Genomic DNA, 20567 nt, shown 5'->3' on the forward strand with positions numbered 1-20567 from the left:
CCTTTTAAAGGGCGCTATACCTTAACAGCCGTTTGCCCAGTTAAGTATAGCGCCCTTTTAAAAGGCGCTATATATATAAAGCCTTTTTGAAAGGCGCTATATATTATGTGGGCCAACCAATAATTTTTTTGGGCTTAACTGACATAACAATAATTCAATTGGGTATAACGCCCTTATTTAAAGCGCTATAACTTAAAAAATTGTACCCCCAGATTGGTTTTTGCCTTATTTAAAGAGGTTAAGGATTTTCTAAAAATCCATTCACAAATATTCTTAAGTCTTCTGAAATATTTCTTCGTTAAGTTATTTTGCATTTTGTCATAATGTCTGAAGAGCGAAGAATAAGGGTTTCATTATATTGGGGGGAGGGGGTGTGTGGATAATGTCCATCAACTCAGTGAGCTATAGTTTATCTCCATAGTATCATATTAAGTTGCCACTTACAATGGAGTACGATACATTTGTATCATTGTTATGTAAAAAAATGAGTGTGAGTAAATGTTCGGTGAACCTTAAAGTAACCGGAAGATATCAGTATTCTGTCACTCCGCAAGGGGTTGCTTGTTATGCTGAGTTTAACATCGAGCACGATGAAACTCTGAGAGATTTTTTGAGGACTCCGGATGAATACCAGGAATTTCTGGTGATAAAAATATTGCAAATATACGTCAAGGTTGAAGACGTTCGCAATAATTAGTTTGCGCAAAGCAGGGATATCCCTCAATCATCGGGTGGTTATTTTGGAACAATTTTAGCCGAACAGGTTTCGGCTAAAAGAGTTTGGCCTGATCTAAACTTATCTCCATGGGCGAATGAGGAGCGAGGAAATAATTTCTCTCCTAGTTTACATAATCCACAAGACGGGTGGTAAACTTCAATTTTCCTTTGTGTTACAATGTTTATTTTTGATGTATTGAATTTGTATTAATACTCATATATTCCACAGGGGGTACCGGCCAGATATGAATTTTACAAGTTATGAACCAACGCCTAGTTGGAATATACTTAGTTCTGGTGTGTTGGATCATGGTGGTCCATCCGGGAGTCATAACCAACAGGATAATATCCATCATGGGATGTTAACACATTACGATTTGTAATTGAAGTGATATAGCTATATGTAAAGTATTTATCAATTTGAGTAACTCATTATTTTGTTGGTTGTGCAGTGAAAACAAGCATCCCGAAGGTCCTGTCCTTACTCAATTTCCCGAAGACGACATATTTAATCGGAATCTGGTAGATGCACAGAGTCAGAAAGAGAATAGTGATTATGACAACAATGTCGATGAGTCTGGAGATGACATACCCTTCCCTGATGAGGGTGATGAGGAGGAGGAAGAGAATGCTGGACCTGATTTGACGAGGGAGCATGTTCCACCCCCGTTAGACCAAGAGTGTACGAGTCCCACATGCCATTTCATTCAAGGGAGATTCCCTACCTTGATCATTTGTCAAGTATGCCGGATATGGATAACCTCACAAGGGATATTGACTAAATTCGGACAGCAATGTTGGATAAATCTAGAGCAACGGTGCTGTCAAAGGGCATGCCTTTTTCTGATAAAGCGCGCCTAACTAGGGCGGTGCTAATGTACGGCGTAAAAGAGTATCGTGAGATCACGGTACGCGAGTCATCTCCAGATTTATACAAGGTAGTCTGTCATAGATGGTTTACGGGTTGTAATTGGATGCTGCGTGCGAGGAAGAAGAAAACAAATATGTGGGTTGTGGGTAAATACATTTGCACCCACAATTGTGAAATGGACACATTCAGTGGGAATCATTTTAACTTGAATGTTGACTTGATTTCTCTTGTCTTGATTCCACACATTGAAGCGTCCATAAGGTACAAGATCAAAGAGTGTATAACATCCGTCCACCAGGAATATGGGTGCACCATTACCAAAAGAAAGGCATTTCTCGGGCGCAAACGTGCGTTTGAAATTGTTTATGGTAACTGGGATAAGTCCTTTGCATCTCTACCCAGGTACATGGCTGCATTACAACACTTTAACCCCGGGACTGTTGTTGAATGAAAGCTTGAGCGGAGTCCGGGAATACCAGAACATATATTCAAATATGTGTTCTGGGCATTTAAACCAGCAATTGATGATTTTCTGCATTGTCGGCCGGTAATATCCATAGACGGCACTCATGTCTATGGAAAGTATGATATTAAGTTGTTGATCGTCGTTGCAGTAGATGCTAATGCAAGTATATTTCCCTTAGCTTTTACTATTTGTACCAATGAAAGCCAAGAGACATGGACACTATTTTTGAACCACTTGAAAGAGCACGTTATCAAACAACGTTTAGGTATTTGTCTAATATCTGATCGGCATGGTGGTATTTTAAGTTCTGTACAGAATTTGCATGCATGGAAGGAACCGTATGCCTACCACCATTACTATGTGAGGCACCTGAAGGACAATTTCCAGAAGGCATATCCCAACAAGGATTTGCATGATTTAATGTGGATGGCTGCAACAGATCACCAAGAGTGTAAATTCATGAGGCACATGGAATCTATCAGGCAGGACGATGAGGGATCCTATCATTGGTTGATGCGACATGAGCTTGACAAGTGGACTTTGCATGCGGATGGTGGCAGAAGATGGAGAATTCTGACTATAAATGTGTCAGAGTCTTTCAATGGGTTATTGAAGTCTGCACGTGGATTGCATATCACTGCTATGGTGCGGATGTCATTCAAGCAGATGGCGGAGAGGTTTGTTGAAAGGGCTAGAGGTTCATCATCATTGATGGAAAGGGGTGTTGAATTTATGCCAATACCAATGAAAAGATTTGAGAAATACAGGCGGCGAGCACATTGGCATTCAGATTTATAGTATTGCAATGAGCGAAATATATTTGAAGTTCGCACCGCTATCCATCAAAATCGGAGGAATAATACATACACCGTAAATGAAGCCAGAAGGTTATGCTCTTGTGAGAAATGATCCATCTACCACATGTCGTGCTCACATGCCATCAAGTGCTTTCAACATACAGGTTTAGGGGCAACCAACTACGTTGATAAAGAATATAGTGTTGCTGCATACTTAAACACCTATAGTGGGCAGTTGTAGCCAGTGGGTGCTAAGCATTATTGGCCGCCGGAACCATTTAAAATGGTGTGTAACAAAGACTATGTACGTCAACGACAAATGGAAAAACGAACGTATATATGAAACCAAATGGATGTTGGTGATACCGTTTATGCGCGCAAATGTGGCATATGCTCGCAAACATGATACGACCGTCGTAAATGTCCCTCGGCTGGTTTGGGTGGCGGTGGTAATCCAGCTCCTGGTGGAAGTTCATATAATGTGCCCAACTATCAAGGATACATGTAGTGTTTTGTTTCCGTAATGTCGTTATAATAAGTGTATGTACTTGTTTATCTTACAGAATGTATGAAATAAAATTATGTTTCCATTGCTGTTAAATCTTATTGATATTTAACATTAATACTTCAGTACAACAGTCTAACATAAACCCATTTAAAAAAAATAATTGTCTTGTCGACCTGAAAAGTTGCTCGCCTGCAAAAGCCATCTTCTGGAAAAGCTGTATTGTACCCGAAAGAATCTTTAACACGGGAAGCATAGCGCAGTGAAATACTACGTTATGCTTGTTGTCTTGTCGACTTGAAAAGCTGCTCGCCTGCAAAAGCTAACTTCTGGAAAGGCTGTATTGTACCCGAAAGAATCTTTAACACTCGAAGCATAGCGCGGTGAAATATTACGTTATGTGTGTTGTCTTGTCGACCTAAAAAGGTGCTCGCCTGCAAAAGCTATCTTCTGGAAAAGTTGTTTTGTACCCGAAAGAATCTTTAACACGCGAAGCATAGCGCGGTGAAATACTACGTTATGTGTGTTGTCTTGCCTATAAATAACTAGCGCATTTTAGTTATTATCTGCGCTTAACCAAAACAAATAGCAAAACTTTCCATAAATTTTTCATTTTTCTTGCATTAACAAATGTCTGGACGCAATGACCAACCAAGGTGCTATTGTGGCAAATGTGCGATTTTGAAGGCATGTTGGTCAGATGATAATGTTGGGCGCAGATACTGGATATGTCAAAAATTGTTTGGACGTAATGACGGAAATCAATGTATGTTTGAGGAATGGTATGATGAACCCATTAACCAGGAATACTACAAATTATGTTTGGAATATGAACGGTGAATACCAACGCCAGATCTCTAAAATGCAATGAGAAATTACGGCAGTGTAGGAGAAACTAAAAGAGGCGCAAGAAGAAAAAAATAGGCTGGAAGAGAATTTAAGTGGTTGGAGCAGAGAATAATAGGTAGTGACTAAGCAAAACATGTATGTGTTGAGTGTAGTATTTTATCTTTATGTTTTCCGTGTCATGTATTTTCATTAGTTGTACTGAATTTAAATTATGTTAAGTTGCTATGTTTATGTTTGTGTTGTAGTATTAAAATAATGAAGAACCGGAGAAATAAAAACATAATGCTCATATAATATAAACAATAAAAATTGTTGCTATTATTTACTGAATGTCATATGTACATAAAATAAAATAAAAAAACCAATGTGTCCCACATCCTGTATGCTTTAAAGCAGTCGTTGGCCTGAGGCGCATCCCATCCCGCCCGTTATTAGGATCATCCTCATCACGTCGCCTCTTTATCAGAGGATGCGCTACAGCATGATCGTCAATAGGGCTGGCAGGCTCGGTAGAAGGGGTCGTCGGTCCAGTAGTAACCTACAGAATAATAAGATATTTTATTATATGATATATGTATTAGTAATGTACGTGTTAAGTCACATAAATTTAAATTGTCTTACCATGGTCTCTTCAGGCTCATGAATATAATCATCCGTCGCAGCCATGTCAGTATCGCACAAGGTGGCCTCCGTGACGGGCGAGGATGAAGCCTTAAAAATAAAAACATTTAGATATTTATGACTAATCAATGAGATAAAAACAAATATAAATAATAGTAATACAAACAAACCTACACCTGTGAAAGATCCTCAGCATCCCTCGATGATGAGCCATAACTCAGTCAGTGCCCACTATCCATATCTCGTGTCGGACGATCATCAGCAACGGTCGATGGGTCAGGAAAATACTGATCCCAATCCTCTCGTGTAATGGTCGTGCCCGCGATCAATAATGGAGTTGATGGGGTTACCTGCAAAGTCCCTAGAGTAAGCTGAAGGCTGAATGATGGCATATCACTATGAGCATGGTCTGGCTCATGGAGGTCACCCGGCTGATCAACTCCAACATCCTCAACAGGTGCCTCAACGGCCCGTTGCTGGGGAGCACCTCCTAGCCGACCCCCACGACCTCGTGGGACACCCCTACCTCATGGGATATCCCTACCTCTGTGGGCACACCTGCCACGTCGACCACGTTTCGACTCCACTGGTGTCCCACGATGGTACTGCTCTGGTGCCACATACTCAGCCTCGTATCCTAAGTGCTCATCATCTCGGGATCACCTCAATGTCTGGGAAGCTAGATCGGTAAACTGCCGGCCATACTCGTGCAAAGAAGCTGCTCCCTCATCGTTATGCTGCTACATCTGCAGTCTCAACTGGTGGAACAGATGTAGGCCAATAGCCTGCACAACATGTAAAATATAAATTACGGAATGCTAGGTTAACGTTATAAGTAAGTATACCAAATAACATACCAGTACCTCGTGCCTCCCGGCGTATGGAACGTACCAACCGCCAGCGCGATAAACGGGATTCCCGATGAAAAGTCGGGTAACGCTACAGTACCAGCCCATATACTCATGCTCACCATCCGGCCGGTCAGGTGGAGGGGGGGAGGAATCAGGTCATGTCGCTGGTCCCAAGTATCGATATGCACCTCTAGCCATGCCACATATGTCTGGTCCACCCTGGAACGATCATCCCGCTGGTAATGTGTCATATGCCAAGCGGGCAGTGGCGGTACAAGATGCGGGCGACCAAACTGGCGAAGTACTCGCTCGGTGGCATGATGCTCGACAATATTGAGACACATCAACGAGATGGAAGAGCTCCACATAATTCGGCCGGTCGAGCAATAATCGGGGCAAACCAGTTATTAGCTCGTCGTTGTATGGCCTCCAAATGAACTATTAAGTAAAAATAGTAAACGTGAGTATACGCAATACATATAAAGCCAGGCCAAGTAAACTTAGGTATACATTTACCTGTGCGCCCTCCAACAAATCCAACAAATCCCTGCAATAGGGGAGATTATGTCGAGCCTCGAACTCTGATGTGTGGCTGTAATTCCATAGTTTCGTACATTATTTGCCTTGCATTTTATATGCTTTAATGATAAACTACACTTTAATTGTGCGTAACAGAGTCTATTTTATGTGTAGGTGAATTGGAGATGAAAGTAGAGAAAAATGAATACTTACAAGTGGAAAGCGTGTGCGGGAGCAGTTGAATAGGAGAAGTTGGCGAAGCCAGGCTTGTAGCTGGCAAGATACCTGGCGATGCCAAGCTTGTAGCTAGCGAGAGACCTGGCGAGGCGAAGTAGTAGGCGAGATCGAGCAGGCCTTATACTTGGCGATGCCAGGCCTGGGGCGAGGTCCACCAGGCATTATGCCTCGCGAGGCCAGGTCTGGGCGTGCACATTCCGAGTTTTGAAGACTTATTTTGTCTCCTGGTTTGACTAGGACTTGGCCTACATGTTTAGGTCTTTTCCTACAAATATAAATAGACCTAAAAATGCCATTTTGGAGCATTTCTTTGCAACCGGAGGCAAGGATAGCTCGTGGAACAACCATTGGGAGTCAGACTCATCAATTTCTATATCCCTTTATCCTTACTTAGTAATTTAATTATGTAAAATACTTTGGATATTGTGATTATGAGTATGAGTAGCTAAACTCATAATCTAGGGTTTTGATGAAACTTATTGGAGGATGATTTTCCTGTTACGTTAATATAGATTTGCCATAGTATTTTCTCTATTTGTTCAACTATATTATTATTGTTGTTGATTGAAGGGCCCTCAATCGACTGTGCCTATTTAGTGTGTATTACTTGGGAGAGAGTGCATATTTAGGTAGTTGTTAAACAACATCACTCCTAACGTATATGAGGGATCAATACGAAGGGTTTAAAGGTGAGATTAGGGATAACGAAACCTTGGTGCGATCTGAGTGAGCTGTAATTAATGCCAGCTAGCGTAATTCGGGAGAATATATCTAGTAAATTGTAGTAATTACTCGGGAGAGAGTTACAACAGTCAGAGTGCTCATGATCGATAGAGAAGACTTAGGCAAATTTATAGAAAATGTAGCGGAAAAGATTCTGACAATAGGGGAAATCACAACCTTAGATCATTCCAATTCTTGTTTACAACCCGTAGTAGTTAGTTATTAATTGTTGCACTTTCATTACCTAATTTTTAGTTAGTAAACATCCAAATTGTCACTTAAATATTTCTGAAGATTGATTGCGTGAGTTCGTGCTAGTCTAGTAGCTGTGTTTGATAGGTTAATTCCCTGTGGGATTCGACTCCGGACTTATTAGCCGGAATATATTTGTAACAACCGCTTAGTCCTTTTTATAAGGCATAGTTGGGCGTGATCAAATTTTGGCGCCGTTGCCGGGGAATTAACGGTGTATTAATTACAGCTAAAAGAATTGCTAGAATTCTTAGTGTAGTCAATTTTCTTTATTTTAAACCAAATACATTGAAATTTTAACATTTGTAGTCTTAGGTGTTACAGGTGCATGCCTAGGAATTCCTCGAGAACTGGTGAATTGTTCGAAGCATTATTAGATCCTGAGAAAGTTTTCAAGGCATTGAATCATGCAAACAAGAAGGACAAACAGCAACAGAACTCAACAGAACGAATCGAACTAGACATGGATGACGTAATAGAAAATCCAAATAACAGAAATAATGTGAATGACCCAAAAAATCAGGGTGTGGTGCCTCTTGTGCCAGAAGCAGCCTTGTATGATTGGGCACAACCCACCGTCAAAAATCTGGCAACCGCAATTGCAGTCCCTCAAATACAAGCGGAATCATTTCAAATCACAAACAACATGCTACATTTGTTGCAGAACAAGGGACTGTTTTCAGGGTCTTACATTGAAGATCCTTAACAACATCTAAAAAGTTTCCTGTCGATATGTGTCATACAAAGACAACCTAATGTGACACCGGAAGCAATAAAGTTGTTATTGTCTCCATTCTCGGTGACGGGAGAGGCTCAGACGTGGCTGAATTCACTCCCCATAAACTCCATCACTACTTAGGAGGAATTAGTCAAGCAATTTGTAAACAAGTTCTACCCACCCAATAAGACTTCCAAACAAATTGATGAGATATTGAGATTCAGGCAGAGACCAACAGAAACATTACAAGAAATGTGGGAGAGGTTCAAGGGTATGCTGGTTAAGTATCCACATCATGGCATTCCAGAGCAAATGTTAAGGTAGAGGTTCTACATGGGATTGGCAGACAGCTTAAAGGCCAATGTTGATGCTTCAACGGGTGGAGCATTTTTGAGCAAATCATTCAGAGAATGCAAGATCCTACTCGATAAAATGGCTCAAAACTCAGGATGGATGACAAGAGACTCTACGATCACTCCTGTGGTTCACTCTGTGGCTTTGGATCCAAACAACTCTATAGCCGAAAATATGGCCACTCTAATGACACAAATGAGTATCCTCACCAAGAAGATCAATGAATCAGGCCAGAAGCAGCAGGTACACATAGTTGATACTACTAATGGGGGCTTATGTACACCATGCATTAACCAACCATATGCATGCTCGTGGAGTGCGGAAGGTGACAACCAGCACTATCAGGAAGATATGAACTATGTGGCCAACTATGGGGGACAGAGGTAAGGTGGTCAGAATTGGTGGCAATAGAATCAACAATATAGACCAGCACAACAGCAGTACAATACTAGCAATAATCCTGGAGCTATGCAACCACAGGGTCAAGTGGTGCCTTACCACAGGCAACAAGGTTACAACCAGCAAAATCAGTAGCTGGCTTATCAACAACCTCAACAACAACAGATTGTGAGAAGAGATCATGGGTTTACTGAACTTAAGGGAATGCTGGACAGCAACAACAGAATGTTACAACAACTGATTGGGTCCTCTAGAAAAATGCAAGAGAGAGTAGACTCACATGAATTAGCGATAAAGGGTGTTGAGGTTCAATTAGGACAGATTTCTATGGCTCTAAACAATCGTTCCCAAGGGACATTACCTGCAGACACATAAATCAATCCAAAAGATCAGGGCCTGAAATAGCTTATGGAAGTGAGTCTACGAAATGGTAAAGACCTAGATCTAGAGCAAGAGATTGCTCGTGAAAGCCGACCTACTGAAACACTTGTGCTAGTACCCATTGAGATTGATGATTCAACAGGGTTAACTGAGGTGACGGTACAACATGCACAAGAGAGCACAAGCAAAGAACAAGAGGTTGCGAAGGAGACTGAGGTAGCACAAAAAACGACAGTAAAAGCAGTGCCTGAGCAAGATAAAACTCAAATCACAGGAAAGAAGTGACCTCCAGCACCATTCCCGCAGAGATTAGCAAAATATCAGAAGGATGAGCAATAGAAGAAATTCATGGAGATATTGAAACAAATACAGGTGAACATTCCACTGATTGATGCATTACGAGAGATGCCTGGATATGCCAAAATGATGAAAGATTTAATGTTTGGGAAATTTGACTTCCAAGACCTGTCCACTTTTACATTGACACGGACCTGTAGTGCAGTCGTGACGAGACTCATAGCTGAGAAGTTATCAGACCCAGGGAGTTTCATAATCCCATGAACGATAGGAAGCTATGCTTTTGCTAAAGCATTGTGTGATTTAGGGGCAAGCATAAACTTGATGCCCTTGACTATCTACAAAAGGTTAGGCATAGGAAGAGCTAGACCCACATCCATGTTACTACAGCTAGCCGACCGGACAGTGAAGAGGCCCTCTGGTATCCTTGATGATGTATTAGTCCAGGTTGGGAAGTTTGTGTTCCCAGCAGATTTTGTCATTCTAGACTGCCGAGTTGACGAAGAGATTCCCATAATTTTGGGAAGACCATTCTTGGCCACTGGGAGAGCTTTAATTGACTGTGAAACTGGAGAGCTCAAAATGAGACTAAATGATGAAGAGATAACATTCAACGTGCAGAAATCTATGCGGCAACCAAGTGAATTTGCTAACTACTCTCTAATAGAAGCCGTGAATGTAATTTTGGAGGAGGAAGATGAGACCTTGAATGCTAAAGACCCTCTAGCAGCCTGTCTCTTGAACTTAGATGAAGTAAATGGAGAGGACTTGGCAGAGTGGGTGCTGGCTCTTGAAAGCCAAGGGTTTTGGAAAAGAGAGCTCGTATTTGAGCCTTTACATTTAGAAGAAAGAAAAATTCCTCCAACTAAGCCATCGATAGAAGAGCCACCAAAGTTGGAATTGAAACCGCTACCACCTCACCTCAGGTATGCTTTCTTGGGACTAACTCAACTTTACCTGTTATTATCTCATCTGGTTTGTTAGATGTGCAGAAAGAATAGCTTTTGCAGGTATTGAGTAAGTACAAAACTGCAATTGGTTGTACCATTGCAGACATTAAGTGGATCAGTCCGGCCTTCTGTATGCATAAAATTCTACTGGAAGATGGCCACAAACCTTCCAGAGAACATCAAAGAAGGCTGAACCCCAACATGAAGGAAGTTGTGAAAAAGGAAGTGATAAAGTGGTTAGATGGGGGATCACTTTCCCCATCTCCGACAGCAACTGGATCAGCCCAGTCCAACGTGTGCCTAAAAAAGTGGGATGACTGTAGTGCAAAACGATAACAATGAGTTGATATCAATAAGAACAGTCACGGGATGGCGAATTTGTATTGACTACAGAAGATTGAACAAGGCCACCCGAAAAGACCACTTTCCCTTGCCGTTCATTGATCAAATGCTAGATAGATTGTCCGGAAAGTCCTACTTTTGCTTTCTGGATGGATACTCGGGGTATAATCAAATCTCCATTGCCCCGGAAGATAGAGAGAAAACATCATTCACCTGTCCATATGACATTTACACCTTCCGGAGGATGTCGTTCGGCCTATGCAATGCACTTGCTACATTTCAAAGGTGCATGATGGCCATCTTCACGGATATGGTAGAGGACATCATGGAGATCTTTATGGATGATTTCTCAGTTATGGGAGACTCATTCGATGATTGCCTAAGGAATTTAAAAAGAGTGCTGAAGAGATGTGTCGAGACTAATCTGGTGCTCAATTGGGAAAAGTGCCATTTCATGGTACATGAAGGTATAGTCTTGGGGCACCTAGTGTCGAGTAAGGGCATTGAGGTAGATCGTGCAAAGGTTGATATGATCGAAAAGCTTCCACCACCCACTTCCGTCAAAGCAATAAGAAGTTTCCTTGGCCACGCCGGGTTCTATAAACGGTTTATAAAAGATTTTTCCAAAATTGCTAACCCCTTGTGTAAATTGCTTGAAAAAGATCATCCTTTTGTGTTTTCTGATGACTGCGGGGTAGTTTTTGAGGAATTAAAGAAGAGGCTGGTGACAGCACCTATCATAGTTGCACCTGACTGGGAGCAACCATTTGAGCTGATGTGTTACGCAATCGACTATGCTGTGGGAGCAGTGCTTGGGCAGCGCAAAGACAAAGTCATGCATCCAATATATTATGCAAGTAGAACTTTGAGTGGTGCCCAACTAAATTACACAGTGACCGAGAAGGAGATGCTAGCAGTGGTGTTCGCATTTGACAAATTCAGGTCACACCTGATAGGCTCGAAGGTAATTGTTTATACTGACCATGCTGCTCTCAGGTACCTAATTGATAAGGAGGAGTTAAAGTTGCACCTGATTCGATGGGTGCTACTGCTGCAAGAATTTTACTTGGAAATCCGTGACCGAAAGGGAACGGAGAACCAAGTGGCTGATCACTTGTCTAGGCTGGAAGGAGCCGAAAAGAAGGATGAGGGGGAAGAGATTGTGGAGACCTTCTCGGATGAACAACTACTAGCCACGAGTCTTAAGGTAGCGCCATGGTATGCAGACATTGCAAACTACCTGGCAAGCGGTATTGTTCCCTATGACCTTTCCTCTATTCAAAAGAAAAAGTTCTTTCGTGACTGTCACATGTGTTATTGGGATGAGCCTTATCTGTTCAGGATTTATGTTGATAACATGATCCGGAGATGTATCCCCGAGGTAGACCAATCTTTTATTTTGCAGGCTTATCACGCATCACCATATGGTGGCCATTTCGGGGGAGTAAGGACAGCTACGAAAGTGCTGGAGTCGGGCTTCTACTGGCCGACATTGTTCAAAGATGCGCACTTATGGGTGAAGGGTTGTGACGAATGCCAACGAACTGGGAATATTTCCCACCGACATGAGATGCCTATGAAACTAATTCAGGAGGTAGAAGTGTTTGATGTATGGGGAATCGATTTCATGGGGCTTTTCGTCAGCTCATATGGCAACAAGTACATACTCGTAGCTGTGGACTACGTGTCCAAATAGGTGGAGGCTGCAACGCTCCCTATAAATGATGTAAAGGGGGTAATTGGTTTTTTGAGAAAGAATATATTCACCCGATTTGGCACTCCAAGGGCAATAATCAGTGACGGAAGCACTCACTTCTGTAATCGAGCCTTCGCAAAGTTGTTAGAAAAAGTATGATGTATGCCACAAGGTTGCCACCCCATATCATCCACAAACAAGTAGGCAAGTGGAAGTTTCGAACAGAGAGATAAAGAGTGTTTTGACAAAGACTGTGAATGCTACAAGAACGGATTAGGCGATAAAGTTAGATGATGCACTCTGGCTTATCGTACCGCTTTCAAAACTCTGATTGGCATGTCGTCATATAAATTAGTGTTTGGGAAGGCGTGTCACCTACCAGTAGAGTTATAGCATAGAGTTTTATGGGCATTGAGGCAGCTGAATCTCGATATAGAAGTTGCGGGTACAAGTAGAGTCACAAAGTTGCATGAACTTGATGAGTTTCGCTACAACGCTTTTGAGAGCACAAGACTATACAATGAGAGAATGAAGATGATGCATGATAAAAATATTCTTGAGCGGAGTTTTAAACACGGAGATATGGTATTGCTATACAATTCGAGATTAAGGTTATTTCTGGGCAAATTAAAGTCAAGATGGTCTGGACCATTTCGTGTGGTAGAGATTCACCCCACTGGTGTCGTGGAGATTGCTGCGAAAAATGACTCTCGCATGTTTAGAGTCAATGGGCACATGTTAAAACATTATTTGGGTATGGATGATGTGAAAGTAGTGTCGGTGGCTCATCTGCTCGAGCCACCAATGTTAAGCGAGCCTTAAGTGTGACTACCTACGTCGTGCAGCGACGTTAAATCAGGCGCTTCATGGGAGGCAACCCGTTGTACTGTTGTATCTGTCATGCCACGAAGTTAAGTAAGGCGCTCGTTGGGAGGCAACCCAATTCATAGTTGATTTTTAGTGTAGTTCGATTTTTTTTTCTTTTCGTTTTTAGGTACTAACAAGTTTGCAGGTGATTTTGGGCAAGTCGAGCAGAGTTTTCAGCATCACATGAAGGAAACCAGGCGGGAGAGCTCGCCTCGCCTGGGGTAAGGTCAGGCATACCAGGCGCTAAGCCTAGCATTTCTTGGGCTAAGGCCAGGTGCACCAGGCGCTAAGCCTGGCGCTGCATGGGGTAAGGCCAGGATATAGGCAGGCGTCGCCAGGTAAGTATTTTTTTTCAGCTTATTTTAATTTTTGTCCCTTATTTCTTTTAACCCCTCCCTTCTTGGACTCTAACTTAAACTCCCAAAGTAACATAGAATAAAACCTTAACCTAAATCACTACACTCCTCACAAAACACTCACGCACATACACTGACATCCATCCCCATCCCAACCCCATTGAAGTCAAGCAAGTTTTTTTCCTCCTCCATTTACTGGAAATAACAGTTCAAAGGCAAAGCCCACATCTTACAACATCTAAGATATGATTTTTTATCTCCTTTCTTTCTCATTTCGAGTTGGATGAAGGTACGAGATTATCCACAAATTTTGGGGTTGTTCTTCATTGTAATATTATGTTTCTGTGTCCCAACCCCATGAACCCCATAGGAATGGTGTTGTTATTGTGTAAACAAGTGGTAGTAAGAAACTCCCAAGCCGATTTAGGAGGGTGAGGCAATCCCTTACCTCTACAAGCACTCCCATGGCACTAGTGCATGCTAAGTGTTTGGTATAATGCTTCAATGGCATTCCTTGTCCCTATTGGAGCCCGAGTCTCCGGGATTAATAGACTAGTGTTATGTCGTCATGCACCACGTTAAAATCTTAAGTGTGGGGTGGCTCACAGGTAGCCCATGTGTTGTTGTTTGATTCTAATGTTAAGAAAATACGAGGTGAAGTCTGAGTAACCTCGGAATGTTGGGCAACACTATGTGTGTAATATGTAATACAGTTTTAACTGATTAATGATTACTTGTGTAGGAACGAAGATGCCTTCGAGAAAAGACACAGGCAAAGGAAAGGCTACTTCCACTGCTCTGGCTAAAGCAAAGGCTACCTCCGCACCTCCCCCAAAGAAGAGAAAAGGGGGGGGGGGGGGAATCTACTTCCAGTCTAAGTGGAGCACAAGCTGTGGCAGCTGTAGCAGCCATGCATCCACAACCCCAAGGCCAACGGGAGTTTGGCCTCAACAGCATACCCCCGCATACTAAGGATTGGTACAGGCGCTGTAGGCCTAAACATGTACACCCGGAAGCAGCTATCCATGAATGCAGATTGAGAGCAAAGTATCAGACAATTTGGAGGGGCGTCCAGGATTTGGGGTTGAGCTATGTATTCAAGAACACAGGGGATATTAATCTTAATCTAGTCCAGGAATTCTATGCAGGGTTTGATCCACAGGATACTGAACAGCTGGTGCTGATTCGTGGATGACTGATAAAATTTTCAGCCATGGCCATATGTAACGTTTTAGGTGCTCCGGATGTTCCTGTGGAGCCATTGGACCACTTCATTCGCTGGCCTACATATAGAGAGCTGAGATACACGCTTTGTGGTGTCGATTCTATGGCAGCATGGGTCCGGGATAAGAAAACAAATCGGCACAAGAGGTTCCCCAAGAAGAAGACGAGGGTTGAGGCTCAAGTGTGGTTTAAATTGATAAATGCACGGCTCCTACCATGCAATCATGACACGCTCATTAGCCGTAAGAGGACCTGTGCACTCTACTTCCTCATGACGGGTCAAAGGGTGAATGTAGGTCATTTGATCCGCTACTAGATGTCTTTAGTCAGAATGAGTAAAAAGGTCGATCGAATGCCATTTGCCAATTTAATAACTCAGTTCTTAAGACACGGGGAGGTTACAGAGGATCCAGAGTTTGACCACACCATCGATCAGCCCCTATGACAAACGGACATCACTAGTCGCCGGCTGAAAGAAGAGATTGCCATGACATCTTTGGCAGGTACCGAGTACAATGCTCGTGATGATATTTTTATGGCCCATCTCTATGGGATGATGGATTTGCAGCTGAGGATAGGGGGTTGGCTGGCCACATATGAGGAGAGGACCTTATTGAAGCAGCGGTACCCGCTCAATGCTCATGCCCGGCAGCTGGTTGGGATAGGTGATGGATACAGACTCCCCGATGATGAGGATATCAACACACCTGATCAGTATGAGGCCGAGCCGGAGCAGTCAGATGATGAGGACGATGATGATGATGATGAGGAAGAAACGCAGGATGAAGAGTGGAGAGCCTCAGAGGATGAGGACGCAGTTTGATCAGGGAGTTTCCTTGCACCCTACTCATTTTTCTTGTTTTGTCAATTTGTGCATGCACTGAGGACAATGCATGATCTAAGTGTGGGGTGGGAACTTGTAGTTGCTTGTTTTTGTTGTTTTAGTAAGTGTCATTTTCGTTAGATAATTGTTTTAGTTATTTGTTTTAAGAATTTGTTTTTGTTATTTATATATATATATATATATATATATATATATATATATATATATATATATATATATATATATATATATATATATATATATATATATATATATATATATATATATATATATATATATATATATATATATATATATATATATATATATATATATATATATATATATATATATATATATATATATATATATATATATATATATATATATATATATATATATATATATATATATATATATATATATATATATATATATATATATATATTGCGGTTCTTTTCCAAGGGCTTTTAGTTGAACCAGGTGTAGTTAGTTTTAATCTTTAGGAGTAGGAACCACGGGGCTATGCATTTAATTGCAACAATATCTCTTAGATTTGTTATGCCTTGAGAATAGTTAGTACTATGGTTGTGACGCTTAGGCTCGATTTTTGACTCTAGTATAAGTACCTTAAATCATAGATTCTTAATTTTGCTTAACTGCTTTGACTGGAGTGTCATGGTAAAACCAATCCTGAGTGAATTATGTGCCATGTTTGTGTGAGGTTTGTATGTATTTTGTGCATTGCATTGCATTGCATTTGATGTCTAGAACTTGCCTTGTGTGTGTGCAAAGCGAAATAGTAGTCTTGTTCAGTCTGAGAAGTGATATAGGTGTTTCTTTGTTAAGCCAGATATATATAGTTTACCCACCTAAAAGTTATGTATCGTAGTTAATCCCTTTGAGCCTATAATCATGTTTCTTTGGTAACCACATTACAAGTCGTACCCCTTTGTTTGAATCGACCATATATTCGAACCTTGTCACCTCTCATGAGCACTTGAATTGTGATGAAGTATGAAAAAGTTAAAGTGTGGGGTGGTGGGTTGGCTTTTGAGTGGAACAATTGAAATAAGGAGAAAGGTGCACAACACTTAAAAAAAATGATAGTAGTTGTATTGTATGAAAAATAATTCTTGATGGTGGTGGCTAGTGATATAATGGTGCTTAAAGAAGTAGGGGGTAATATAAAGTGAAGTTAAGATGGAGTTTTGGTTTGACATAAGTATGGGCTTGAATGTTAAAGTGTATGTATTAAAGTGCTTAAGGGGGGTGTAGCCACTTATATCCAAATGTATCCTACCCGACCCGCAACCTACATTACAACCAATCAAGTCTTACTTGATCTTAGACTAAATGAACTCGATTAGTAGAGTATTACACTACAGGTAAGCCTATGGTGCATCATTTGTGGCATATGAACGTTATTTCCGAGAACAAGTGAATTTTTTGCCTATCTTGAGTTCCTACGCTCTTAAAATTCATTGTGTGTGGAACTGAGCTCTTTGTTGGGTGAGGGAACGTGATTCATAAAGGAAAGGTAATGTCGTTGACCTCCATGTTAGAGTAAGTAAGTGAATTGTGAATAAGTCATGGTATTTGTGAGTCAAATCTTTAGGCGAGGATGTTACACCTTGGTGCGTAGACTATTTTAAATATTCTTGGTGTAATGAGTTAAGGGAATTGCTTAGTGAGGTTGTGTCTGTAAGTGTGGTTTGATTGCGTGAGGACACGCAATGTTTAAGTGTGGGGTATTGATGTGTGGCTATAATTTCATAGTTTCATACATTATTTGCCTTGCATTTTATATTCTTTAATGACACTTTAATTGTGCGTAACGGAGTCTATTTTATGTGTAGGTGAATTAGAGATGAAAGTAGAGAAAAAAGGATACTTACAAGTCAAAAGCATGCGCGGGAGCAGTTGAATAGGAGAAGCTGGCGAAGCCAGGCTTGTAGCTGGCGAGATACCTGGCGACGCCAGGCTTATAGCTGGCAAGAGACCTGGCGAGGTGAAGTAGTAGACGATATCGAGCAGGCCTTATACCTGGCGATGCCAGGCCTGGGGCGAGGTCCACCAGGCATTATGCCTCGCGAGGCCAGGTCTAGGCGTGCACATTCCGAGCTTTGAATACTTATTTCGTCTCCTGGTTTGTCTAGGACTTGGCCTACACATTTAGGTCTTTTCCTACACATATAAATAGACCTAAAAACGCCACTTTGGAGGATTGTTTTGCAATCGGAGGCGAGGATAGCTCGTGGAACAACCGTTAGGAGTCAGACTCATCAATTTCTACATCCCTTTATCCTTACTTAGTAATTTAATTATGCAAAATACTTTGGATATTGTGATTATGAGTATGAGTAGCTAAACTCATAATCTAGGGTTTTGATAGAACCTATTGGAGGATGATTTTCCTGTTACGTTAATATAGATTTGCCATAGTATTTTCTCTATTTGTTCAACTATATTATTATTGTTGTTGATTGAAGGGCCCTCAATCGACTGTGCCTATTTAGTGTGTATTACTCGGGAGAGAGTGCATATTTAGGTAGTTGTTGAACAACATCACTCCTAACGTATATGAGGGATCAATACGAAGGGTTTAAAGGTGGGATTAGGGATAACGAAACTTTGGTGCGATCCGAGTGAGCCGTAATTAATGCCAGCTAGCTTAATTCGGGAGAATATGTCTAGTAAATTATAGTAATTACTCGGGAGAGAGTTACGACAGTCAGAGTGCTCATGATCGATAGAGAAGACTTAGGCAAGTTTATAGAAAACATAGTGAAAAAGATTCCGACAATAGGGGAAATCACAACCTTAGATCATTCCAATTCTTGTCTACAACCCGTATTAGTTAGTTATTAATTGTTGCACTTTCATTACGTAATATTTAGTTAGTAAACATCCAAATTGTCACTTAAATATTTCTGAAGATTGATTGCGTGAGTTCGTGCGAGTCTAGTAGCTGTGTTTGATAGGTTAATTCCCTGTGGGATTCGACTCCGGACTTATTAGCCGGAATATATTTGCAACGACCGCTTAGTCCTTTTTATAAGGCATAGTTGGGCATGATGAATTCCCATCCATTTCCTCGCCTATCAACCCACCTCCTAGCTAAAGGGAGAAATGGAGGTGGTGCATCAGGAGCTAAGGGTGGTAAAGGTTGCTGCAACTGCAGGAACCGCTCTCAGGCCCAAACCTAATATACAACGTGGACATAAAATTTAAGGTATGTTTTTACTAGGTATGTTCTAATGAAGAGAGTATTCGACTATGTTTTCACCTGCAGCAGCGGCAAAAATCATGCAATGTCTCGTTGGGTGCCCATGCTCGCCCGGCACATCTGGCTGTACAAGTAACCGAGAACATCAGCACCCCAAATGTAATGATGTAAATCATCTAGCCGCTCAAGATGATGAAGAAATCTCAAGCTGACTAGGTTCCTCGAAGTGTTCGGGAAGAAAACCCCTCCAAACATAAGCAGCATCAGCAACCTCGTGTACCGGTGAATATGAAGTTTCGGTGTATCATCTGTGATGTCAGCGTGCATCGCCTCCAAATACTGTCGGACGGGCGTCAACTGCAGACGACTAGCCCCAATCAATGCAGTCTCATCCGGTGGCTGGAAACCGCTGAGCCGCTGCAGCATCTCCAGGTACTGCAAACCCGTATACTCTCTGATGGAATTCGGTAAAGCAACAAGGTGTCCATCAACGGGCAGCCCATACAGGACCTCCACGTCCTGAAGCGTGACAGTGGCCTCGCCAATGGGCAAATGGAATGTGTGCGTCTCCGGTCGTCACCGCTCTATCAGAGCCGTGATCAACGACCAATCCAGCTGCAGTCGACCGATCTCCACAATCCTATAAAAACACGTATCATGGAGGCGTCTGACTATACGGGGATGGAGATGGTGGGCCCTAAGAAAGTCCCACATATCGTCTACTCTTGTGGCGCGGAACGTCTGGGCCAATAACTGTCCCTCCCGTATGTAGGAAGACCTATGCTCGGCCTGTAGCAATAGTAGCTCTAGCGAGGCAGGTCCGGGATGCAAAGGCGGAACCTCCATGTCGACTACTGTAAATTGAACAATATTAATTACATTATTTTTCTTTTTCATTGCTTAAATATATTGCAATACCTTCAATATTATAATTTTATATGTTATTGTTACTATATTGTTAATTAGGTTGATACATTTTCAATATTATAATTTTATATTTTATATGTTACTTTAATATGTTAGTTTTATTATTTTACATGTTAGTTTTATTATTTTATATGTTTGTTTGTTACTCACCTATTTTTGACTATAATATAATTTTCATAATTATACAAGATTTAATTATTAAATATTCACATATTGGTTCCGGGCTCGATATTTGAGGCCCAGTAGCACCAAGGTATCCTGAATTCTTGTGTTCATGATGAGAAAATTTTTCCGATTTATCACTCAACAGGTCTGTTATTTTAAATGTTAGTGTATTATTGTATATGTTAGTTTTATTAGTTTATATATTAGTTTTATTATTTTATATTTTTGTTATGACTCACTTATTTTTTACTATAATAAAATTAAATAAATAATTTTTATAACTATACATGATTTAATTATTAAATATTTATATAACAATACTTAGTTTGACAAATATTGTTGTTTTCTCATATTATTTTCTTACGTTTGTTGACTAGAATTGGAGAGAGTTTGTGTTTGAACTATCAACTTTTTTGACGTATTTTTGGGTA

The 20567-nt window shown here is 41.2% G+C and overlaps 1 non-coding gene across 1 annotated transcript; it reads right to left on the minus strand.

Annotated features, from left to right (window-relative positions):
- Positions 1–8321: 8321 nt before the first annotated feature.
- LOC142164445 (small nucleolar RNA R71) lies at positions 8322–8428 on the minus strand. Its single transcript, XR_012695216.1, has one exon. It is a non-coding gene; the product is annotated as a small nucleolar RNA R71 (small nucleolar RNA).
- Positions 8429–20567: the final 12139 nt, after the last annotated feature.

This window comes from Nicotiana tabacum, chromosome 9 (genome assembly GCF_000715075.1).
Source record: "Nicotiana tabacum cultivar K326 chromosome 9, ASM71507v2, whole genome shotgun sequence".
Lineage (NCBI taxonomy): Eukaryota > Viridiplantae > Streptophyta > Magnoliopsida > Solanales > Solanaceae > Nicotiana > Nicotiana tabacum.